Raw genomic sequence first — 26154 nt, 5'->3', positions numbered from 1 at the left:
AGGAATTTTGTGATAGTAGGATAATGTTATGTTGTGATTTGGAAATTTAGTATTAAAATAAGATATATATGAGTAATATAATAATTTTATAAAATATTTAAGATAGATTAATAATTTAGAATTTAAATATAATATTTTAAAAATTAATTTTAAAACATATAATTTTATTTATTAATATATTATTGAGTTTAAATAATTATTTTTAATTTAAATTATAAAATAAATCTACTAATCACAACTTATAAAATATTATTTAAATTCGAAGATATTAATTTAAAATTTTTAATTATTAAAATTTTTTAATTTAAATTAATTTAAATTCAAATTATCAAAACTTAGTTTAGTTATAAAAATATTCTTAAATAGTAATTAGGCTTAAGGTTAAGGTTAGAATTAAAGTAATGTAAAAAATTTAGTAAAATTAAAAAGTAGAATAATAATTAAAAATCAATCATAATTTATTTAAATTATTTTAAAAATATAATATTTTTTGTCAACTATTACTTAGTTTTATGTTTTAAATAATTTTTAATTTAAAATTAATAGTATTCAACTTAATTTTTTATTTATAAAATTAAATTTAAAATTTTAATATTTAAAATAAATTATATAAAATTATTATTAGTTTTTTATTATTAAAAATTTTAAAAGATAAAATATTTAAAATTATAAAAATACATAAAAATCTTCATTAATTTAAACTCAAATGATTAAAACTGTGACCATAAACCCCTTTAGGTCACTCTCCAAAACCGTGACCATAGACCCTTTTAGGCCACTCTTTTGAAAAACTGTGACCATAGACACATTTTGGTCACTGTAAAAAACAGTGACCATAGACACCTTTAGGTCACCCCAAAACTGTGACTATAGACCCTTTTAGGCCACCTCTCAAAACCGTGACTATAGACCCTTTTAGGTCACCTTTTTTTAAAAACCGTGACCATAGCCCCTTTTTGGTCACTGTAAAAAACCGTGACCATAGACCCCTTTAGGTCACCCCTAAAACCGTGACCATAGACCCTTTTAGGCCACCCCCCAAAACCGTGACCATAGACCCCTTTAGGCCATGACCATAGACCCTTTTAGGCCACCCCCCAAAACCGTGACCATAGACCCTTTTAGGCCACCCCCAAAACCGTGACCATAGACCCCTTTTGGTCACCCCCCAAAACCGTGACCATAGACCCTTTTAGGTCACCCTTTTTTGAAAAACCGTGACCATAGCCCCTTTTTGGTCACTATAAAAAACCGTGACTATAGACCCTTTTAGGTCACCCCCAAAACCGTGACCATAGACCTTTTTAGGCCACCTCCCACAACCGTGACCATAGACCCCTTTAGGCCACCTCCCAAAACCGTGACCATAGACTCTTTTAGATCACCCTTTTTTGAAAAACCGTGACCATAGACCCTTTTTGGTCACTATAAAAAACCGTGACCATAGACCCTTTAGGTCACCCCTCAAAACCGTGACCATAGACCCTTTTAGGCCACCCTTTTTTAAAAAACCGTGACCATAGGTACTCTATGGTCACCCTTTCTAAAAAAACCGTGACCATAGCTTTTTTTTTTGTCACCCTAAAAAACCGTGACCATAGAGGGTCTATGGTCACGGTTTTTTACCGTGACCAAAAAAACCGTGGCTATAGACCCAAAATGTTGTAGTGTACCCTGTACCATAGGCACCATGACCTTTGAGAAGGCTCTGTGTGACTTGGGATCAAGTATAAATCTTATGCCACTCTCTGTAATGGAGAAACTGGGGATCTTTGAGGTACAAGTTACAAGAATCTCATTAGACATGGTAGACAAGTCAATAAAAAAGCTTATGGATTGGTAAAGGACGTGTTAGTGAAGGTTAAAGGCCTTTACATCCCTGCTAATTTCATAATCCTAGACACTGGGAAGGATGAGGATGAATGCATCATCCTTGGGAAACCCTTCCTAGCCACAACAGGAGCTATGATTGATGTTGACAGAGGAGAGCTAGTCCTTCAATCGAATGGGGACTACCTTGTGTTTAAAGCTCAAGGATCTTCCTCTGCAACCATGGAGAGGAAGTATGAAAAGCTTCTCTCAATACAGAGTCAAACAAAGCCCCCACAATCAAACTCTAGGTTTGGTGTTGGGAGGCCACAACCAAACTCTAAGTTTGGTGTTGAGAAGCCCCCACATTCAAACTCTAAGTTTGGTGTTGGGAGGCCCTCATCATGCTCTGAACATCTATAAAGCTCCATGAGAGCTCACTGTCAAGCTATTGACATTAAAGAAGTGCTTATTGGGAGGCAACCCAATTTTTATTTATCTATATTTCTATTGTTTTTTTATGATTTATTAGGTTTATGATCATGTGGAGTCACAAAACAATTGCAAAAACTAAAAAGAGAATAAAAAACAGTAGAAGAAAAAGCACACCCTGGAGGAAGAGATGTCTGGCGTTTAAACGCCAGAAACAAGCATCTGTCTGGCATTTAACGCCAGAAACAAGCACCAACCTGGCGTTTAACGACAGAAACAAGCATCAGGCTGGCGTTAAACGCCAGAAATAAGCTGCAGTCTGGCGTTAAACGCCAGGATTGCATACAGAGGGTATTTTACACGCCTAATTGGAGCAGGGATGACAAATCCTTGACCCCTCAGGATCTATGGACCCCACAGGATCCCCACCTACCCCACCTCTTTCTCTCTCCCTCTATCTCATCCATTCTCTTCTTCTTCCCCTTCTTTCTTTCTTCTTTTGCTCGAGGACGAGCAAACAGTTTAAGTTTGGTGTGGTAAAAGCATTGTTTTGTGTTTTTCCATAACCATTTATGGCACCTAAGGCCGGAGAAACCTCTAGAAAGAGGAAAGGGAAGATAAAAGCTTCCACCTCTGAGTCATGGGAGATGGAGAGATTCATCTCAAGGGTCTATAGCTCAGTAGTAGAGCATTTGACTGCACATCAAGAGAGCCCACTCATGGACCTCAACAAGAGCATGAGGAATTCCCTCATCAAGAAATTCCTGAGATACCTCAGGGGATACATTTTCCTCCACACAACTATTGGGAGCAACTAAGGATAGGAGCACCAAAATCACTAGGGATGAAGCAACATAGGCAAGGAAGAGACATAGAGGAGCTCAAAAGCACCATTGGTTCTTCAAAGGGAAGACGCCACCCTCACTAAGTTGGACTCATTCCTTAATTTCCTTGTCTATTTATTTTTCTATTTTTTAGTTTTATGCTATATGTTTGTCTATGTTTTGAGTTTGTACTACATGATCATTAGTATTTAGTAACTATGTCTTAAGGCTATGAAAAATTCCATGAATCCTTCACCTTTCTTAAATAAAAAATATTTTTAATACAAAAGAACAAGAAGTACATGAGTTTCGAATTCATCCTTGAAATTGGTTTAATTATATTGATGTGGTGACAATACTTTTTGTTTTCTAAATGAATGCTTGAATAGTGCATATATTTGATCTTGTTGTTTATGAATGTTAAAATTGTTGGCTCTTGAAAGAATGATGAAAAAAAGAAATGTTATTGATGATCTGAAAAATCATAAAATTGATTCTTGAAGCAAGAAAAAGCAGTGAAGAACAAAGCTTGCGAAAAAAAAGAAGTGGCGAAAAAAATTTAAAAGAAAGAAAAAGAAAAAGCAAGTAGAAAAAGCCAATAGCCCTTAAAACCAAAAGGCAAGGGTAAAAAGGATCCAAGGCTTTGAGCATCAATGGATAGGAGGGCCCAATGAAATAAAATCCCGGCCTAAGCGGCTAAATCAAGCTGTCCCTAACCATGTGCTTGTGTCATGAAGGTCCAAGTGAAAAGCTTGAGATTGAGTGGTTAAAGTCGTGATCCAAAAGCAAAAAGAGTGTGCTTAAGAGCTCTGGACACCTCTAACTGGGGACTTTAGCAAAGCTGAGTCACAATCTGAAAAGGTTCACCCAGTCATGTGTCTGTGGCATTTATGTATCCGGTGGTAATACTGGAAAACAAAGTGCTTAGGGCCACGGCCAAGACTCATAAAATTAGCTATGTTCAAGAATCAACATACTTAACTAGGAGAATCAATAACACTATCTGAACTCTGAGTTCCTATGGATGCCAATCATTCTAAACTTCAAAAGAAAAAGTGAGATGCCAAAACTATTCAGAAGCAAAAAGCTACAAGTCCCGCTCATCTAATTAGAACTAATATTCATTGATATTTTGAGATTTATAGTTCTCTTATTTTTACCTATTTGATTTTCAGTTGCTTGGGGACAAGCAACAATTTAAGTTTGGTGTTGTGATGAGCGGATAATTTATATGCTTTTTGGCATTGTTTTTAGGTAGTTTTTAGTAGAATCTAGCTACTTTTAGGGATGTTTTTATTAGTTTTTATGCAAAATTCACATTTCTGGACTTTACTACGAGTTTGTGTATTTTTCTGTGATTTCAGGTGTTTTCTGGCTGAAATTGAGGAACCTGAGCAAAAATCTGATAGGAGGCTGAAAAATGACTGCTGATGTTGTTGGATTCTGACCTCCCTGCACTTGAAATGGATTTTCTATAGCTACAGAACTTCAAATGGTGTGCTCTCAATTGCTTTGGACATTATACATTCAGGGCTTTCTAGAAATATATAATAGTTCATACTTTATTTGAGTTTAAATGACGCAAACTGGCATTCAACGCCAGTTCCATGCTGCATTCTGGAGTAAAACGCCAGAAATATGTCACAAACCAGAGTTAAACGCCAAAAACAAGCTACAACTTGGCATTTAACCCCAAGAGAAGCCTTTGCACGTGTAAAGCTCAAGCTCAGCCCAAGCACACACCAAGTAGGCCCGGGAAGTGGATTTCTACATCAATTACTTATCTCTGTAACCCTAGTAGCTAGTTTAGTATAAATAGAACTTTTTACTATTGTATTAGACATCTTTTGAATATCTTTTGATCATCTTTGGACGTTTAGTTCTTAGACATTGGGGGCTGGCCATTCAGCCATGCCTGGACCTTCATCACTTATGTATTTTCAATGGTGGAGTTTCTACACATCATAGATTAAGGTGTGGAGCTCTGCTGTTCCTCGAGTATTAATGCAATTACTATTATTCTTCTATTCAATTCAGTTTATTCTTATTCTAAGATATTCGTTGCACCTCAACATGATGAATGTGATGATCTGTGACACTCATCATCATTCTCACCTATGAATGCGTGCCTGACAACCACTTCTGTTCTACCTTAGATCGAGCGTGTATCTCTTGGCCTCCATTACGAAAGATCGGAGTTTTCGTGGTATAAGCTAGAATTATTGGCGACCATTCCTAAGATCTGGAAAGTCTAAACCTTGTCTGTGGTATTCCGAGTAGGATCTGAGATGGGATGACTGTGACGAGCTTCAAACTCACGAGTGTTGGGTGTAGTGACAGACGCAAAAGAATCACTGGATTCTATTCTAACATGATCGAGAACTGACAGATGATTAGTCGTGCTGTGATTGTGCATTTGGACCATTCTCACTGAGAGGACAGGAGGTAGCCATTGACAATGGTGAAACCCAACATACAGCTTGCCTTGGAAAGGAGTACGAATGATTGGATGAAAGCAGTAGGAAAGCAGAGATTCAGAAGGAATATAGTATCTCCATGCGCTTATCTGAAATTCCCACCAATGAATTACATAAGTATCTCTATCTCTATTTTATGCTTTATTTATCTTTATATTCGAAAACCATTATAACCATTAGAATTCGCCTGACTGAGATTTACAAGATGACCATAGCTTGCTTCATACCGACAATCTCCGTGGGATCGACCCTTACTCACGTAAGGTATTACTTGGACGACCCAGTGCACTTGCTGGTTAGTTGTGCGAAGTTGTGAAAAAGAGTGATATTACAATTGTGCGTACCAAGTTGTTGGCGCCATTGAGATCACAATTTCGTGCACCACGGGCAAACCCCACTATCCAAACCATCCGCATACGCGAATTTGGAAAATTTACACTCATGTGTACGTGAGCATGTGCATGTGCATGCGTACGTGACCACCCTGTTTTTCTGAAAAATGCATTTTTAAAGCTTTCAATCATTTCTTGAGCCTTCTAAACCTTTATAAACCCTGGTAAGAGCCTAAAGTCGATGTAATTGAGGATGAAAGAGTTAGGGACAAAACCTAAAGAGTTGAGTTAGTGAAATTGAACAAAATGAACAAGATGTGAAGTGATATGTAATGAATATGAATTAGATGATGCATGATGATGATGAATGATAATGATGAATGAGATCAATTAAGATTGAATATAAGTTGAGATGAGATTGAAGTTGAGATTGTCCATGAGATTGATAATGAGATTGATGTTGACCTTGATTCTGATTTTGATACACCTGCTTGAGTAGATGCAGTGGCATTAATATACTTGCTCCGGATTTGGTTTGAGTCTTCTAGGGTAGATGCAGTGGTTCGTACCCAATTGCTCCCATTGAGAATGACATGAGATATGAGATTTTATCTAAGTTTCAAATTTTCCTGGGTAGATGTAGTGGGTCGGCTCCACTTGCTCCAGGTTGAGATTTGAGATTCTGTTGACCCTTCGATGCAAGATGTGACTGGGCACTTTAACACTCCAGATTCCCCCAATGAGATAAAATTGATTATGTAAGAACCATAATTCCTATCGATCGTTTAGATAATATAAAATAATAATTTAATCTCCTAGAATAGATTCGAGAAATTAGAAGTCTTAATTTAGAAATTTAACGGTGAGATTTGAATTCAGTAAATTTTTCCAAGTGGAGAAATGTAATCTTCTGCAAAAAATAACATAAAAATGTGAACTGGTAAAGTAACCGGCAATATCGGCTTAAGATTATCCGGTACTGTGTAAGAATAATAAAAATAGTAGGAAAACTTAGGAAAACTTTTAGAATTGAAAATCGGACACTAATTCTAAAGGTTTTGGCCCAAAGTGGGCCAAACGGATTAAAAATGCTAACGGGTTAGATCGGGCTCAAATTGGGCCCACGCCCAACATATATAAGCCCACTTAATGAGCTTTTCAACTCAAACTCCACAAACAAACACACACACACACACACACACACACACACACACACACACACACACACACAGCTTCACACTTCCTTTCTCAGCCCTAACAGTTTCCACATTTTTAGGTTTGGATTTTGAAGAAGTTTTGTGATTTTGATTGTTTAGACGTGATATATCGTTGAAGTATTGTTGTGTTTTGCCCCTAATTCTGTTGGGTAAGGTGAGTGTATTCTTTTTCCTTGTAGTTTTGTATATATGGAACCCTAGATTGATTTGTGGTAAAATATATGGTGTATAGCTTGATTGTGGAGTTAATTGTGGCCTTTTGGAAGTGGTGTTGGTGATTGAAAGCTTGTTGGATTTTAATCTTGGTACAGTGTGCATATTGGGGATCGGCCAAGGTATGGTTTCAGTTTTCTCTATGTAGTATGTAATATTTCTGGACACTTAGGCTAGTGGACCTTAGGATAGGATTGAATTGTTTGTTGAATGTGATGATGTATGATGGCATAGTTGATTTTGATGATCTATGATGTTGAACTTTGAGGTTGTTGTTGGTTATTGAAATTGAAGTTGAATATGATGAATTTGAGTGTTGGTAATGAATTTCGAAGCTTATTGACGTTAATGAAAGTTGACGATAGTGAAAAGATGCATTTAGTATAATAATTGAGAATTGGAGGATTTTAAACGAGGATTTTGGATGAAAGTGGTGAAATTTCATGTTGGTAGGATGAGGAGTGAATTTAGAAGGTGTATGAACATCATTTGTTCTATTAGAATTGTTTTGGTTGTAGAATATTTGTTTTGGTTGTGAATTTTGAAAGTTTGAGAATCTTGACAACTTTTGGTAAAAACAAGTTTTCAGTGAACTTTGACGGATCATAACTTGAGCCTTAGTTTTTTAAACTTTGTTAAAATTTATTTTAATTTAAAGTTTATTCAAAGATCTTTGAATTGATATAATGTTTGGTGAAAATGGATTTTTGTAGAGGAAGTTATGAACGTTTAAAGTTTGGGATTTAAAACTGAAATTCTGCATATTTGAAAATTTTCTAAGTCTGGTGAAGGTTGCGTACGCGACACAATGCACGCAACGCGGCCAATCCATTCGGGTTGGGCATCTCGCATACGTGAGCAATGCATGCATACGCAAACTATCAGAATTTTAACCCTTGTGTATGCGAACTTTAACACGAGACGTGAGCAATCCATTCGGGTTGGGACACTTGCGTATGCGAGTAGGTGGTTGCGTACAAGACCACCCATTTTTGACAGCATGCGTATGCGAGACAAGGGCTTGCATACGCGAGACCCCTGTTTTGCTAACAAATCATTTTTCTTCATTTTCAAAGGTTTTCTAGCTTTCCAAACATTCTTTAAATACCGTTTAAGAATACTATCTAGTGCTTAGGTCCTAATACTACTAAAGATGAGATAGAGACTTAGATAGATGAATTTCTGTATCAATTTTAGAATACGGAGACTTAGATTTCTGGAGTACTAAGGATGGATTAATTGAGTAAGATGGTAGAATACTGTAATGATGATTAATGTGATGAGTTGTGGAATTATAGATTGATGGTGGTTGAGAAGAGTTTAAGATTCATAGTTGAAAGATGACTTTATAGAGTATTGAAAATGATTTCTGAGAACCACTGATATATTGTTTTATGTTGAGACTGTTGAGTTGCTATGCACCTCGAGCAAGGGCTGTGGCAATCTCCTGCTTGTCGAGGTCACAGTGCCGGCGTAAGGATGGTAGTTAAAATCCCGCTTACGTTGAGATGTGAGGGCTGAGGTTGTATCCCGCTCGCATAACCTTCTCTGCTGCATGAGTGTGCAGAGCCTATATCTCTGGCGTAGCAGACTCCCTGCTACATGAGTGTGCGGGGCCTATATCTTCGGAGTGGTAGATTTCTCTGCTGTATGATTGTGCAGAGCCCATATCTCTGGCGTGGCAGGAAGGCTACATCCGGAAGGATGTGTCGGGTTGGCATTTATATACAAACAAGTGATATCATGAGCCAATAGGACAGGCATTCATCATGTGCATATTCTATATGTTTGATTGCTTTGCCGACTTGCATTGTTTGCCTACTCGTATAACATGCTTTGCTTTTTGATCTACTTGCTATACATGATAATTACTTGTACTTTACTTATATGAATTATTTGTGTTTTCTACTGGGATTGAAGAGGTTCAGAAGGTGGTGGCAATAGGATCGTGTGGTGGTTAGGCTGGCGAAGGCTGTGGGACAGCGATGCATACACTAGATTAGAAATACACTAAGTTAGACCCCCTTATTTGGTTATTGTTTTATAGTTATGGTTTCAAGTTTTAGTTATGCTTTAAGTTGAATCTCATGATGGATATAAAGTTCTAGGATTGCCTCTGGCATCCCAAAATCTTATATCTTACATTACAGGGCACTATTACCATACTGAGAACCTCCGGTTCTCATTTCATACTCTGTTGTTATTTTTTTCAGATGCAGGTCGTAACCCACCTCGATGAGTTGCTTGATGGTGACAGAGCAGATGATCTTTATCATGTTTTGGAGCCTTATGGTTATTTTGATTAGTTTTCTCACTTTTGTATTTACATTTGATTTAGAGGCTTACCTTGAGAAAGATATATTGTATATGCTATTTTACCTTTCAAAATTCTGTATTGTCTGTATATAACTAGTCGGCTTAAACTCCGCGAGTTGCGGCTAGTACTTTATGACTATTCTACTTATATATCTATATATGTCTTGATATCTTGTATCTATACCTTGTACCTTATGCTTTTAGTTTCGCGTGAACATTTTATGCTTTTGAAACTCTGTTCATGAGCTTACTCCTTCATCGGGCTTCTAAAATTACTATTTTCTTCTATATATATATATATATATATATATATATATATATATATATATATTAATGTATAAGTCGTAGAATTGTTGTGATCTCTGATTAACCTTTGCTTTACAGCATGAGGTAAGGCTTAGGGTAATTTGGGTGTTATAGGTTAAATGATAAATGACTATACATATGCATAGACTCTTGGGGATGCGTTCTTAGGGACAGTCCACGGTTCGCTACCGGACATGTAGGGTTGGTGACGATTGGATTTTTGACGGCTTAGAATTTCACAAATAAAATCTCGTTGTAAAGTATAGTTTCTAAACCAAACAATAATCCTTTCGTACAAAAAGTTGTTTGTCACTAGTACAAACCCCTAAAATTTATAAACCGAAGTATTTAGACCTCGGGTCGTTCTCCCTAGGATTTACAATAAAGTGTCTTGTTATTGGTTGTGAGTTATTTTGGGGTTTTTGAGATTATAGCCAAGAATTATAAAATGGCAAAGGAAATAAACTAACAACTAACAAAGCTCTTGGCAAGGTATGAGAACTAAAAGTCCTATCCTAGTTATCTCTTCAATTGTGATAACAAATTGTCCATTGCTCCCACTTAGTTAACCTCTAACCATGGAGGAAAGTCAAGTGGATGAATCAATTTGATTCCTCAAGTCCTAATCAACTCCTAAAGGAATGACTAGCTTTAGAGACATTCAAATCAATTAGCAATCTCTAATTATCAATCAACAAAGGAATTAGATAACTCAAGAGTCACTAATTACTCTACCTAGGCCAAGAGGAACATAACCTACACTAAAATCCAACCAAGCATTTCATCAAACACTTGGAAGGCACAAAAGAAAAGCATAGTAAATCAACAACAAGAATGAAATCTAACAACAATTATTGGAGGAAATTAACAACAACAATCAAAAGAACACATTTATTATGAATTACCTTTTATTGAATTGGAAGAAAGTAGAAGGAACAATACTAGATCTACAACAAAATATAAGAACAACATAAAGGAAATTGCAATAAAAGAATGGAAGAAGAATGAATGTAACAACAAGGAATTGAGAAGATAGAAGTAGAAGAAGATGAATCTAAATCTAAATCTAAGAACTAAACCTAATCCTAATCCTAATTCTAGAGAGAAGTGAGAGCTTCTCTCTCTAGAAACTCTAAAACTATCTAACTAATGATCTAAAAATTAGTCTATGAATGTGTATGTGTTAATGTGTTAATGTGTTTTTTATCTATATCAATCCCCTTCAATCCTTGGCTCTTATATGCATTTTGGCGCCAAAGTTGGTTGCTGAGACCTTCCCAAAATCGCCAGGCACGTGTTGCCTTAGTGAGGTCATGTGCCATCATCGGCGCGTGCGCGTACGGTACGCGTGTGCGTCCTTGGCCTGTCTCACAATGTGCGCGCGAGCGCCTTGTACGCGTGCGCGTGCTTGGCTGACTTTGCTTCTTTGACTTTTTATGCTTCTCTCCACTTGTATGCTTCCTTCCTTGCTTCCTTTGATCCATGCCTAGCCTATTTCATCCTGAGATTACTAACAAACATATCAAGGCATCTTATGGAATCAAAGAGGAAATGGAATTCATCAAAATAAGGCTTAAAAAGCATGTTTTTACACTTAAGCACAAATACGGGAGAGATAACGAAATCATGTTAATTCCTAGGCTAAATGTGACAAAAGGTTATCAAAATACTCTAATTTCAATACAGAACAAACCGTCAAATTGGGGTTTGTCAACCTCCCCACACTTAAGCCTTAGCATGTCCTCATGCTAAAATAAGAAGGAACTAAGGGTCATGACATTGAATGCAACTAAACTACATGAGTCCTATCTAAATGCAATTATCTAAGCAAATGGAAATGCTTAGTTCAAACAAATCAATTTCCAAGAGAGCATGTGTAAGCACAAGAGCTAGGCAATAGGAATTAAGTCCAAACCACAATTGTATTGAATTATCAAAAAAAGAGTTTAAACTTGCAAGAATATAGACAATATGGGTGAACACATGTGATTGAACTTTTGAACCCTCACCGGATGTGTATCCGCTCTATTCACTCAAGTGTTTAAGGGTTAATTCACTCAATTCTCTTCTAATCATGTTTTCCAAAATTTGATTCTCTTCTAACAATCAACACTTATTCAACGCATGCATACATTCATCATGAGGTCTTTCATTTAGGTTGTAATGGGGTTAGGTCAAGGTAGGATCATTTATGGTTAAGTGGACTAGGATTGAATCTTTGATTAACATAGACTTTCCCACCTAACTATATAATGACCTATACAAGTTCAAACTACTCTAACTACCCATTCTTCACTTTTTCACATACTCATGTATTCCTTTTTAATTTCACAACACCTATGCATTGATTCCTTTTTATTGACTTCACCTTGGGGCATTTTGTCCCTTCTTTATTGTGTTATTATTATTTTTTTTTCTTTTCCATCATCATTTTTCCATTTTTTTTCTTTTCTTTTCATTATTTTTTTTTCTTTATATATTTTCCTCTTTTTTTTTCTTTCAAACTAAATACAAGAACATCAATGCATAAGGTTTCTTCATTTAATCAATACAAGAATATGTACCCAATTCCTAAACATCAAGGTGTACTACCCCTTTTATCCCATCCAATGTTCCCAAGCCTCACCAACTTGAATAATAAACACTCTCACTAGCCTAGGCTAATCAAAGATCCAAACAAGGATTTTTTCATTGGTTTTCCGCCTTGGGCTTGTAATGAGCTAAATTGAGAATAAGTTGGTTAAGCATAGGCTCAAAATTGGCTAACAAAGGAATATAAAAGGGTTGGCTATTTGGGTAAGTGGCTAATGAAGTGATGGCCTCAATCATACAAATGCATAAATACAAGAAATAAATGGATATATAGAATCAAGCAAATCAAGGATTATAGTCATAGAAAGAGAGCAATTTCACACAAGAATGGAAAATAAGTGGTTATAAAATGTAACCACAACAAATAGGCTCAAATCTCACAAGCTTGTGTTCTCAATTCAATACATGCTTCACAAGGTATGAAATTCAAGCAAGTTTTCAAAAATTCTCTTTCAATCAATTGGGTTAATGCCCTCTATTTAAGCTTCTTGAAAAAAAAATATCAATGTTTGACTAAGCATTGTTGTGATTGAAAAATCCAAAAAAATTTCCTTAGTTCACCCTTCCCTTTTTCACTTAAAACCAATATGTTATGCAAAAAGGGTGACTAAATATTTGCACTTCAAAGTATGATTTCTAATCACAACCACAACTAAAAATAAAGATAAACAAAAATGTATAAAGAAAAATCCAACTAATAGTACGAAATCTATCATCAAAAACATCTAAAAATATCCAAACATCAAAATATCTAAAATCCGAAATAGGCAATAAAAGTATCCAAAATAACTAGAAATGCATCAAAATATGTACAAAAATGTGCAAAATAAGATACTAGGCTGAAAAGTTCACCGGTTCCCAAATAATGCTACCAGTGCCCTCCCCACACTTAAAACCAAGCATCGTCCTCGATGCTAAACCGGAGGATCAGTGGGAGGTACAACGATAGGTGCTGGCTCTGACTGTGGCTGTAGGACCGGCTCCTCTTGAGTCAGTGGCTGCTCTGTGGTGTCAGGGGCATCCTGCTGAACCGGTGCCTCCGCATCCTCCTCCTGATGATCCTGCTCATCGGAGGCCGGAGAGTCGGGAAGCGGAGGTAGCTCAGCACCCAAAGAAATAAGAGCCTGGTCCATCCGATCTAATCGGCGTCTGACATGGCGTCGCTCGCGCTCTAGGAATCGGAGTAGATGCTGAACCAGGAGATAGGTAGGCTCAGGGGCTGCTGGTGGAGCAGTAGATGATGAAGGAGCTGCAGCTGTAGAGGATGATGGGGCAGCTGTAGGGGTCGATAGTGAAGGTGTCCCAATGACAGCTCTAGCCCGGGAGCGGCGTCTCGCAGGTGGTCTCTCGTGCACCCAACCACCCCAGGGGATAGTGACCTCCCTGTGATCAGCATCAGGGGGTGGTGGTCGCACATCATCGTCCAACCATGGGACCTCAGCTAGGGCCGCCATACTCGTGACCAAGGTAGGAAATGGGAGTAGGCCACGAATATGCACCCGCCACATACACTGTCGGATAAGCCTAGGGAAAGAGACCTCCTTCCCCTCCATAACACACCCAATCAGCAGGAGCATCTTGGTGCGCGAAATTGTGAACTATACTTTTTCACAACTCTCATAATCCCTGGTAATGGCTCCAAAAACGTGGTAGCCCAATACCATGGCATTACACAACTTCGCACAACTAACCAGCAAGTGCACTGGGTCGTCCAAGTAATAAACCTTACGTGAGTAAGGGTCGATCCCACGGAGATTGTTAGTATTGAAGCAAGCTATGGTCATCTTGTAAATCTTAGTCAGGCAAACTCAGATATATATGATGATGAACGAAAATAACATAAAAGATAAAGATAGTGATACTTATGTAATTCATTGGTAGGAACTTCAGATAAGCGCATGAAGATGCCTTCCCTTCCGTCTCTCTGCTTTCCTACTGTCTTCATCCAACCCTTCTTACTCCTTTCCATGGCAAGCTCGTATAGGGTCTCACTGTTGTCAGCAGCTACCTCCCATCCTCGCAGTGAAAGCTAATGCACACACTCTGTCACAGTGCTGCCAATCACCGGTGTGGTTCCCTCCCCTACCGGAATAGAATAACTCGTTTGCGTCTGTCACTAACGCCCAGTAGGTTACAGGTTTGAAGCACGTCACAGTCATTCAATCATTGAATCCTACTCAGAATACCACAGACAAGGTTAGACCTTCCGGATTCTCTTGAATGCTGCCATCAGTTCTTGCCTATACCACGAAGACTCTGATCTCACGGAATGGTTGGCTCGTTTGTCAGGCGAGCACTCGGTTGTCAGGCGATCAACCATGCATCGTGCAATCAGGAATCCAAGAGATATTCACCAAGCCTCAAATGCTTGTAGAACAAGAGTGGTTGTCAGTCACTTTGTTCATGAGTGAGAATGGTGATGGGCGTCAATCATCACCTTCATCATGTTGAAGAACAAGTGATATCTTGGATAAAGAATAAGCGGAATTTGAATGAAAGAACAATAGTAATTGCATTAATACTCGAGGTACAGCAGAGCTCCACACCTTAATCTATGGTGTGTAGAAACTCCACCGTTGAAAATACATAAGCATAAGGTCTAGGCATGGCCGAATGGCCAGCCTCCCAATGATCTAAGAACTAAAATGTCCAAAGATGATCTAGAGATCTAAAAGTGATCAAAAGATTTCTATACAATAGTAAAAGGTCCTACTTATAAGAAACTAGTAGCCTAGGGTGTACAGAAATGAGTAAATGACATAAAAATCCTCTTCCGGGCCCACTTGGTGTGTGCTTGGGCTGAGAAATGAAGAAATTTCGTGTAGAGACTCTTCTTGGAGTTAAACGCCAGCTTTGGTGCCAGTTTGGGCGTTTAACTCCCATTTGGGTGCCAGTTCCAGCGTTTAACGCTGGGATTCCTTGAGGTGACTTTGAACGCCGGTTTGGGCCATCAAATCTTGGGCAAAGTATGGACTATTATATATTGCTGGAAAGCCCAGGATGTCTACTTTCCAACGCCGTTGAGAGCACGCCAATTGGGCTTCTGTATCTCCAGAAAATCCGCTTCGAATGTAGGGAGGTCAGAATCCAACAGCATCTGCAGTCCTTTTTGGTCTCAAAATCAGATTTTTGCTCAGGTCCCTCAATTTCAGCCAGAAAATACCTGAAATCACAGAAAAACACACAAACTCATAGTAAAGTCCAGAAAAGTGAATTTTAATTAAAAACTAATAAAAATACACTAAAAACTAACTATATCATATAAAAAACATACTAAAAATAATGCCAAAAAGTATACAAATTATCCGCTCATCACAACACCAAACTTAAATTGTTGCTTGTCCTCAAGCAACTGAAAATCAAATAAGATAAAAAGAAGAGAATATGCAATGAATTCCAAAAACATCTGTGAAGATCAGTATTAATCAGATGAGCGGGGCTTTTAACTTTTTGCCTCCGAACAGTTTTGGCATCTCACTCTATCCTTTGAAATCCAGAATGGTTGGCTTCTTTAGGAACTTAGAATCCAGATAGTGTTAATGATTCTCTTAGTAAAGTATGATGATTCTTGAACATAGCTATTTATTGAGTCTTGGCTGTGGCCCAAAGCACTCTGTCTTCCAGTATTACCACCGGATACATACATGCCACAGACACATAATTGGGTGAACCTTTTCAGATTGTGACTCAGCTTTGCTAAAGTCCCCAATTAGAGGTGTCCAGGGTTCTTAAGCACACTCTTATTGCCTTGGATCACAACTCTTATTCCTTTCTCTTTTTTTTTTCGTTTTTTTTTCGGTTTTTTTTTTTGAAATGCTTTTTCTTGCTTCAAGAATCATTTTATTGATTTTTCAGATCCTCAGTAACATGTCTCCTTTTTCATCATTCTTTCAAGAGCCAACATTCATGAACCACAAATTCAAAAGACATATGCACTGTTTAAGCATACATTCAGAGAACAAAAATATTGCCACCACATCAAAATAATTAAACTATTATAAAATTCAAAATTCATGCAATTCTTTCTTTTATCAATTAGGCACGTTTTTATTGAAGAAAGGTGATGGATTCATAGGACATTCATAACTTTAAGGCATAGACACTAAGACACTAATGATCATAAGACACAAACATGGATAAACATAAGCATTAAAATTCGAAAAACAGAAGAACAATAACAAGGAAATCAAAGAACGGGTCCACCTTAGTGATGGCGGCTCTTTCTTGCTCTTGAAGATCCTATGGAGTGCTTGAGCTCCTCAATGTCTCTTCCTTGTCTTTGTTGCTCCTCCCTCATGATTCTTTGATCTTCTCTAATTTCATGAAGGATGATGGAGTGTTCTTGATGCTCCACCCTCAGTTGTCCCATGTTGGAACTTAGTTCTCCTAGGGAGGTGTTTAGTTGCTCCCAATAGTTTTGTGGAGGAAAATTCATCCCTTGAGGAATCTCAGGGATCTCATGATGAGTGAGATCTCTTGTGTACTCCATCCTTTTCTTGGTGATGGGCTTGTCCTCATCAATGGGAATGTCTCCCTCTATGTCAACTCCAACTGAATAACAGAGGTGACAAATGAGATGAGGAAAGGCTAACCTTGCCAAGGTGGAGGTCTTGTCCGCCACCTTATAGAGTTCTTGGGCTATAACCTCATGAACCTCTATTTCTTCTCCAATCATGATACTATGGATCATGATGGCCCGGTCTATGGTAACTTCGGACCGGTTGCTAGTGGGGATGATAGAGCGTTGTATGAACTCTAACCATCCTCTAGCCACGGGCTTGAGGTCATGCCTTCTCAATTGGACCGGCTTTCCTCTTGAATCTTGCTTCCATTGTGCGCCCTCTTCACATATGACTGTGAGGACTTGGTCCAACCTTTGATCAAAGTTGACCCTTCTAGTGTAAGGATGCTCATCTCCTTGCATCATAGGCAAGTTGAACGCCACCCTCACACTCTCCGGACTAAAATCCAAGTATTTCCCCCGAACCATAGTAAGATAATTCTTTGGATCCGGGTTCACACTTTGATCATGGTTCTTGGTGATCCATGCATTGGCATAGAACTCTTGAACCATCAAGATTCCGATTTGTTGAATGGGGTTGGTAAGAACTTCCCAACCTCTTCTTCGGATCTCATGGCGGATCTCCGGATATTCACCCTTTTTGAGTGAAAAGGGGACCTCGGGGATCACCTTCTTCAAGGCCACAACTTCATAGAAGTGGTCTTGATGCACCCTTGAGAGGAATCTATCCATCTCCCATGACTCGGAGGTGGAAGCTTTTGCCTTCCCTTTCCTCTTTTTAGAGGTTTCTCTGGCCTTGGATGCCATAAATGGTTATGGAAAAACAAAAAGCAACACTTTTACCACACCAAACTTAAAATGTTTGCTCGTCCTCGAGCAAAAGAAGAAAGAAGAGAGTAGAAGAAGAAGAAATGAGGAAGAAGGGAGATGGTAGTGTGTTCGGCTAAGAAGGGTAAGAAAGGGGGTTTAGGTTGTGTGAAAATGAAGAGTTGAAGAAGGGTATTTATAGGAGAGAGGGGGGTAAAGGTTCGGCCATTATGGGTGGGTTTGGGAGGGAAAGTGGTTTGAATTTGAAGGGTGAGGTTGGTGGGGTTTTATGAAGGATGGATGTGAGTGGTGAAGAGAAAGATGGGATTTGATAGGTGAGGGGTTTTTGGGGAAGAGGTGTTGAGGTGATTGGTGAATGGGGGAAGAAGAGAGAGAGTGATGGTAGGGTCCTGTGGGGTCCACAGATCCTGTAGTGTCAAGGAAAAGTCATCCCTGCACCAAATGTTGCTCAAAATCACGTTTTGAGCCATTTCTGGCGTTAAACGCTGGGCTGGTGCCCATTCCTGGCGTTTAACGCCAGGTTCTTGCCCTTTACTGGCGTTTAACGCCAGTCTGGTGCCCCTTTCTGGCGTTAAACGCCCAGAATGGTGCCAGACTGGGCGTTAAACGCCCAACAGCTAGCATTACTGGCGTTTGAACGCCAGTTTCTTCTCCTCCAGGGTGTGCTGTTTTTCTTCCTGTTTTTCATTCTGTTTTTGCTTTTTTTATTGTTTTTGTGACTTCTTATGATCATCAACCTACAAAAAAGATAAAATAACAAAAGAAAATAATTAATTATAAAACATTGGGTTGCCTCCCAACAAGCGCTTCTTTAATGTCATTAGCTTGACAGAGGGCTCTCATGGAGCCTCAGAAATGCTCAGAACCGTGTTGAAACCTCCCAACACCAAACTTAGAGTTTGAATGTGGGGTTTCAACACCAAACTTAGAGTTTGGTTGTAGCCTCCCAACACCAAACTTAGAGTTTGACTGTGGGGGCTCTGTTTGGCTCTGTTTTGAGAGGAGCTCTTCATGCTTCCTCTCTATGATGACAGAGGGATATCCTTGGGCCTTAAACACCAAGGATTTTTCATTCACTTGAATGATTAACTCTCCTCTGTCAACATCAATCACAACCTTTGCTGTGGCTAGGAAGGGTCTGCCAAGGATGATGGATTCATCCATGCACTTCCCAGTCTCTAGGACTATGAAATCAGTAGGAATGTACTGGTCTTCAACTTTAACCAGAACATCCTCTACAAGTCCATGGGCTTGTTTTCTTGAGTTGTCTGCCATCTCTAATGAGATTCTTGCAGCTTGCACCTCTAAGATCCCTAATTTCTCCATTACAGAGAGGGGCATGAGGTTCACACTTGACCCTAAGTCACACAAGGCCTTCTTGAAGGTCATGGTGCCTATGGTACAAGGTATAGAAAACTTCCCAGGATCCTGCCTCTTTTGAGGCAGTTTCTGCCTAGACAAGTCATCCAGTTCTTTGGTGAGCAAGGGAGGTTCATCCTCCCAAGTCTCATTTCCAAATAACTTGTCATTTAGTTTCATGATTGCTCCAAGGTATTTAGCAACTTGCTCTTCAGTAACATACTCATCCTCTTCAGAGGAAGAATACTCATCAGAGCTCATGAATGGCAGAAGTAAGTCCAATGGAATCTCTATGGTCTCATTTTGAGCCTCAGATTCCCAAGGTTCCTCATTGAGGAACTCAGAGGAGAGTGGTGCACGCCCACTGGGGTCTTTCTCAGTGGCGTCTTCTTCCTCTCTTTCCTCTCCATATTCGGCCATGTTGATGGCCTTGCACTCTCTTTTGGATTTTCTTCTGTATTACTTGGGAGAGTACTAGGAGGGAGTTCAGTAACTTTCTTGCTCAGCTGACCCACTTGTCCTTCCAAATTTCTGATGGAGGACCTTGTTTCATTCATGAAACTTTGAGTGGTCTTTATTAGATCAGAGACCATTGTTGCTAAGTCAGAAGTATTCTGCTTAGAACTCTCTGTCTGTTGCTGAGAAGATGATGGAAAAGGCTTGCCATTGCTAAACCTGTTTCTTCCACCATTATTGTTATTGAAACCTTGTTGAGGTCTCTCTTGATTCTTCCATGAGAGATTTGGGTGATTTCTTCATGAAGAATTGTAGGTATTTCCATAGGGTTCTCCTAGGTAATTCACCTCTTCCATGGAAGGGTTCTCAGGATCATAAGCTTCTTCCTCAGATGAAGCATCCTTTGTACTGTTTGGTGCATTTTGCATTCCAGACAGACTTTGAGAAATCAAATTGACTTGTTGAGTCAATATCTTGTTCTGGGCCAGTATGGCATTCAGAGTGTCAATCTCAAGAACTCCTTTCTTCTGACTAGTCCCATTGTTCACAGGATTCCTTTCAGAAGTGTACATGAATTGGTTATTTGCAACCATTTCAATCAATTCTTGAGCTTCTGCAGGCGTCTTCTTCAGATGAAGAGATCCTCCAGCAGAGCTATCCAAGGACATCTTAGATAGTTCAGAGAGACCATCATAGAAAATACCTATGATGCTCCATTCAGAAAGCATGTCTGAAGGACATCTTCTGATTAATTGTTTGTATCTTTCCCAAGCTTCATAGAGGGATTCTCCATCCTTCTGTCTGAAGGTTTGGACTTCCACTCTAAGCTTACTCCATCTTTGTGGTGGAAAGAACTTTGCCAAGAAGGCATTGACTAGCTTTTCCCAAGAGTCCAGGCTTTCTTTAGGTTGAGAATCCAACCATATTCTAGCTCTGTCTCTTACAGCAAAAGGGAATAGCATCAGTCTATAGACCTCAGGGTTAACCCCATTAGTCTTGACTGTGTCACAGATTTGCAAGAATTCAGCTAAAAACTGATGAGGATCTTCCATTGGAAGTCCATGGAACTTGCAATTCTGTTGCATTAGAGAAACTAATTGAGGCTTAAGCTCAAAGTTGTTTGCTCCGATGGCAGGGATAGAGATGCTTCTCCCATAGAAGTCGGGAGTAGGTGCAGTAAAGTCACCCAACACCTTCCTTGCATTGTTGGCATTGTTGTTGTTTTCGGCTGCCATGGGTTCTTCTTCTTTGAAGAATTCGGTCAGGTCCTCTAAAGAGAGTTGTGCTTTGGCTTCTCTTAGCTTTCTCTTCAAGGTCCTTTCGGGTTCAGGATCAGCTTCAACAAGAATGCCTTTGTCTCTGCTCCTGCTCATATGAAAGAGAAGAGAAAAAAAATGTGGAATCCTCTATATCACAGTGTAGAGATTCCTTGAAATGTCAGAGGAAAAGAGAAATAGAAAAGAAAGGAGAAGAAGAATTCGAACTTTAATTAGATAAGGTTTGAATTGTGCATTTAGAAGGAGTGGTACTCCATAAATAGAAGGATGTGAGAAGGAGGGAAGAGGATTTTCGAAAATTCAATTAAAAGATTTTGAAAACATTTTGAAAATTTGATTGATAATTTTCGAAAATTGAAAGTGGAAGAGAAATCAAGTGATTTTTGAAAAAGATTTTGAAATTAGAAACTAAAAAGATTTGATTGAAAACTAATTTGAAAAAGATATGATAAAAAAAATATGATTGAAAGGTTATTGTCTTAAAAAGATGTGATTGAGAAGATATGATTTGAAAACAATTTGAAAAGATATGATTTGAAAACAATTTGAAAAGATATGATTTTAAAAATTAATGACTTGCCTAACAAGAAAAGATATGATTCAAACATAAAACCTTCCTCAACAGAAAAGGCAAAAAATGTTCAATCAAATCATTGATTGTTAGTAAGTATCTTTGAAAAAGGAAAGAAATTGATTTTGAAAACATTTAATTGAAAAGATATGATTTGAAAAAGATTTGATTTTGAAAAACTTGAAAAAAATTGATTTGAAAACAAAATCTTCCCCCTAGCACCATCCTGGCGTTAAACGCCCAGAATGGTATACATTCTGGCGTTTAACGCCCAAAATGCTACCTCTTTGGGCGTTAAACGCCCAACCAGGTGCCCTGGCTGGCGTTTAAACGCCAGTCTGCCTTCTTCACTGGGCATTTTTGAATGCTCAGCTTTTTCTGTATAATTCCTCTGCAGTGTGTTCTGAATCTTCAATCCCTTGTATCATTGACTTGAAAAGACACAAATTAAAAATATTTTTGGATTTTTAATAATTAAAATGCAACAAGAATCAAATAACAATGCATGCAAGACACCAAACTTAGCAGTTTGTATACTACTGACACTAATGAACTGAAAATGCATATGAGACACACAAAATACTCAAGTCAATAGAATTCAAAGATCAGAGCAAGTGAATTATCAAGAACATCTTGAAGATCACTAAGACATATGAATGCATGCAATTGACACCAAACTTAGGATGAGACACTAGACTCAAACAAGAAATATTTTTGAATTTTATGATTTTTTTTTAATTTTTTAATTTTTTTGTGTTTTTTTTCGAAAATTAAGTGGAAAAAGAAGGTATCAAAATTCTTAATGAGAATTCCAGGAATCAGTGCAATGCTAGTCTAAGACTCCGGTCCAGGAATTAGACATGGCTTCACAGCCAGCCAAGCTTTCAAAGAAAGCTTCGGTCCAAAACACTAGACATGACCAAAGGTCAGCCAAATCTTAGCAGATCACTGCTCCAAGAGCAAGATTGATACGAAATCAACAAGCTCTTGTGGTGATAAGTTGAAACCTCGGTCCAATCAGATTAGACATGGCTTCTCAGCCAGCCAGATTTCAACAAATCATCATGAAACTCTAGAATTCATATTCAAGAATTTCGAAAAAAAATACCTAATCTAAGCAACAAGATGAACCGTCAGTTGTCCAGCCTGAACAATCCCGGGCAATAACACCAAAAATTTGATGTTGTTGCCGGATCTTGGCACTGATGTTACCAAAGGCTTGCTCAAACTAGAACAATCCCCGGCAACGGCGCCAAAAACTTGGTGCGCAAAATTGTGAACTATACTTTTTCACAACTCTCATAATCCCTGGTAATGGCTCCAAAAACGTGGTAGCCCAATACCATGGCATTACACAACTTCGCACAACTAACCAGCAAGTGCACTGGGTCGTCCAAGTAATAAACCTTACGTGAGTAAGGGTCGATCCCACGGAGATTGTTAGTATTGAAGCAAGCTATGGTCATCTTGTAAATCTTAGTCAGGCAAACTCAGATATATATGATGATGAACGAAAATAACATAAAAGATAAAGATAGTGATACTTATGTAATTCATTGGTAGGAACTTCAGATAAGCGCATGAAGATGCCTTCCCTTCCGTCTCTCTGCTTTCCTACTGTCTTCATCCAACCCTTCTTACTCCTTTCCATGGCAAGCTCGTATAGGGTCTCACTGTTGTCAGCAGCTACCTCCCATCCTCGCAGTGAAAGCTAATGCACACACTCTGTCACAGTGCTGCCAATCACCGGTGTGGTTCCCTCCCCTACCGGAATAGAATAACTCGTTTGCGTCTGTCACTAACGCCCAGTAGGTTACAGGTTTGAAGCACGTCACAGTCATTCAATCATTGAATCCTACTCAGAATACCACAGACAAGGTTAGACCTTCCGGATTCTCTTGAATGCTGCCATCAGTTCTTGCCTATACCACGAAGACTCTGATCTCACGGAATGGTTGGCTCGTTTGTCAGGCGAGCACTCGGTTGTCAGGCGATCAACCATGCATCGTGCAATCAGGAATCCAAGAGATATTCACCAAGCCTCAAATGCTTGTAGAACAAGAGTGGTTGTCAGTCACTTTGTTCATGAGTGAGAATGGTGATTGTAACACCCTACCATACAGAGTCTTATGCTTAAGTCATAATTCAGAGATGGCAAGGTATTACGACCTCTAAAACAAAAATTTAGTACATATAGTAGTATGAATGATTGGTTATAACTAGGAGCCTTTGTAGAAAAAGGGGTAAACAAAAATCGCAACTCGAAAGCGCAACACTCCGATCGATATCGTAACGAACAAGGATAACCAACGTGAGATTATATATATATACAAAGGAGTGTCAAAAACAGGAATATCAAGACTCAAGATCCGGCTGCGAAGATAACCGGTCCGAGTATAACAATATATACATATGATAAAATAAGGAAAACCCCAAGGTAACCCAAAGGGACACAAATACATAAAACCTATTCTCCAAAATCTCCCATAAGAGGAGTCATCACAGTTTGTATTATTGAATGGAGATAAAAGTATCTAAACAAAACATATAAACCAAAACATAGCCCCGAGAACAACGGATCTTCGCAATATAGAAGTCTCCAGCATGCCTCAGCGGGTAACCTCACGCCCTGCATCTGAAAACCACAAAATCCGCATGGGTGAGAACCAGAGGTCCCCAACATGGTAACAGCTTCCACATATATAATACATAATAATGGAGGAAAGCCAAAGGCAATCCTAGAACTTCCTCCAGATAATATCAAAGCTTATAAACAAGCTAAACCGTATAAGGGCACCTGACTAAAGATTCTTCAGTCTAACTAATACTTCCCTTTCCAATTCCTTCAAACCTCCCAACCACCAGCAGGAGTATATTATAACAAACACAGATATATCAAACAAAGAATATACAAATAATAGCAGTTAAGACATTTAGACAATTAGCAAGTAATATGCAGTCAAATAGGCAATCTCAAACAATTCACATAGTATGCATATGATGAATGCCTGTCCCTAGTGGCCGATGATATCATCTTGTCGGTTATATAGCCAACCCGACAAGTCCTGGTCGCTAACCATTGGACTGTCCCTCTGTCGTGCATCCCCAAACTCGAGTTATACTCGTTATAAACGTGATCATAAACATGATCCATATCCTTCACCCTCACTGGTGAATATTTACGGGGGTTCGAGCTCATCCGGGCCTTTCACAGTGCCCGGCCACACTTACAACATAGGGTTAACAGAGCTTCGAGTCTCAACCTGGAGCACGTGGTGGCTAGCCACTGCTACTACCCAAGGAAACTCGTACTCAGATAGTGGAAGTGCAATTTCACAATTATCAATAATTCAGCATCAACATGCATGAATTCTCATCCATGGATCAACATCCATACCAGCCATTCCGGCTCACGGTTCAATCCAGAACCAGCCAATATTCATAGCATACACAGCTATTCCGGCTCATGGTTAAATCCATAACCAGCCATTTCATAAACAATTACAGCCTTTCGGCCCATGGCATAACAAACACTTCCACCACCATCCTCCGCATCTCACAGAATCATCTTGATCCTTATTGATCATACATTTTTCCCTTGCTTCACTCGCAAGTTATCACATTCACTAGCCCCTTTCTAATAGCTAGGCATATTATGATGATTTAAGACATGAATGGTGAGATCGGAGGCTTAGAAGTATGAGATTTGGCTTTTAAAACTCAAAAATCAACTTTGGGATGAAAACAGGGCCACGCGTACGCGCACTCCACGCGCACGCGTGGATGGCCTCAAAAACTCATCGGCGCGCAAGCGTCGTGCACGCTAACGCGTGGATCCCAAACTTGCCCATCGGCGCGCACGCGTCAACCACGCGTACGCGCGGTGTTCTCGTGCCCCAGGCACAACACCGGCACAGTTCTGGCATAACTCTCGGGAAAATGGCTAGACATAGGGTGCAGCACAATCGGCGCGTCCGCGCACATCACGCATACGCGTGGATGGCACCTTACGGAAGATCAGCGCGTACGCGCCAGGTGCGCCCACGCGCAAGGGGACATTCTGCTAAAAATTTTCTAAGTTAAAAGCTGCAGAATTTCGCAGATTTTGACCCCAATCTTCCAACGGACATAACTTCCTCATTTTAAATCGTTTTTCGTCCGTTCTTCGAACGGCACGGACATCCCGGATCCAATTTCATTTCTAAAAAGATTGGTACAAAACAGAGATCCGTAGTCCAAGTTATGTCCCGCCAAAGTGTGCCCAAAAACCATGTTTTTCATAAAAACCACAAAGTGCCATTTTCAAAACAAGCCATTTCCATTTCTTTCCAAAATCAATCAAAACATGCCAATTTCATCCCTTTTCTTTGAAATCAATCAAAATACATCAAATTCAACATCAAGCCTCCTCAACTCACACATTGACACATAACTCACAATTTACCAAAATCACTATTTCACCATTATATCCCACTTCACCCAAGTGGCTCAAACTCAAACATATTGACATATCATATACTATTCCTCATACCAATCCTCAACAACACCAATTCCAATAAATCAACATGGTACACAAACAACATCATACTCACCATCAACATGGTTCAACCCACAATTCAACCA

At 39.0% G+C, this 26154-nt stretch overlaps 1 non-coding gene across 1 annotated transcript; it reads left to right on the top strand.

Annotated features, from left to right (window-relative positions):
- The first annotated feature begins 20405 nt into the window (after window positions 1-20405).
- LOC130964293 (small nucleolar RNA R71) lies at window positions 20406-20513 on the top strand. Its single transcript, XR_009080394.1, has one exon. It is a non-coding gene; the product is annotated as a small nucleolar RNA R71 (small nucleolar RNA).
- The last annotated feature ends 5641 nt before the right edge of the window (window positions 20514-26154 follow it).

This window comes from Arachis stenosperma, chromosome 2 (assembly GCF_014773155.1).
Source record: "Arachis stenosperma cultivar V10309 chromosome 2, arast.V10309.gnm1.PFL2, whole genome shotgun sequence".
NCBI classification, from domain to species: Eukaryota; Viridiplantae; Streptophyta; class Magnoliopsida; order Fabales; family Fabaceae; genus Arachis; species Arachis stenosperma.
This window is presented reverse-complemented; position numbering and strand designations above follow the sequence as displayed.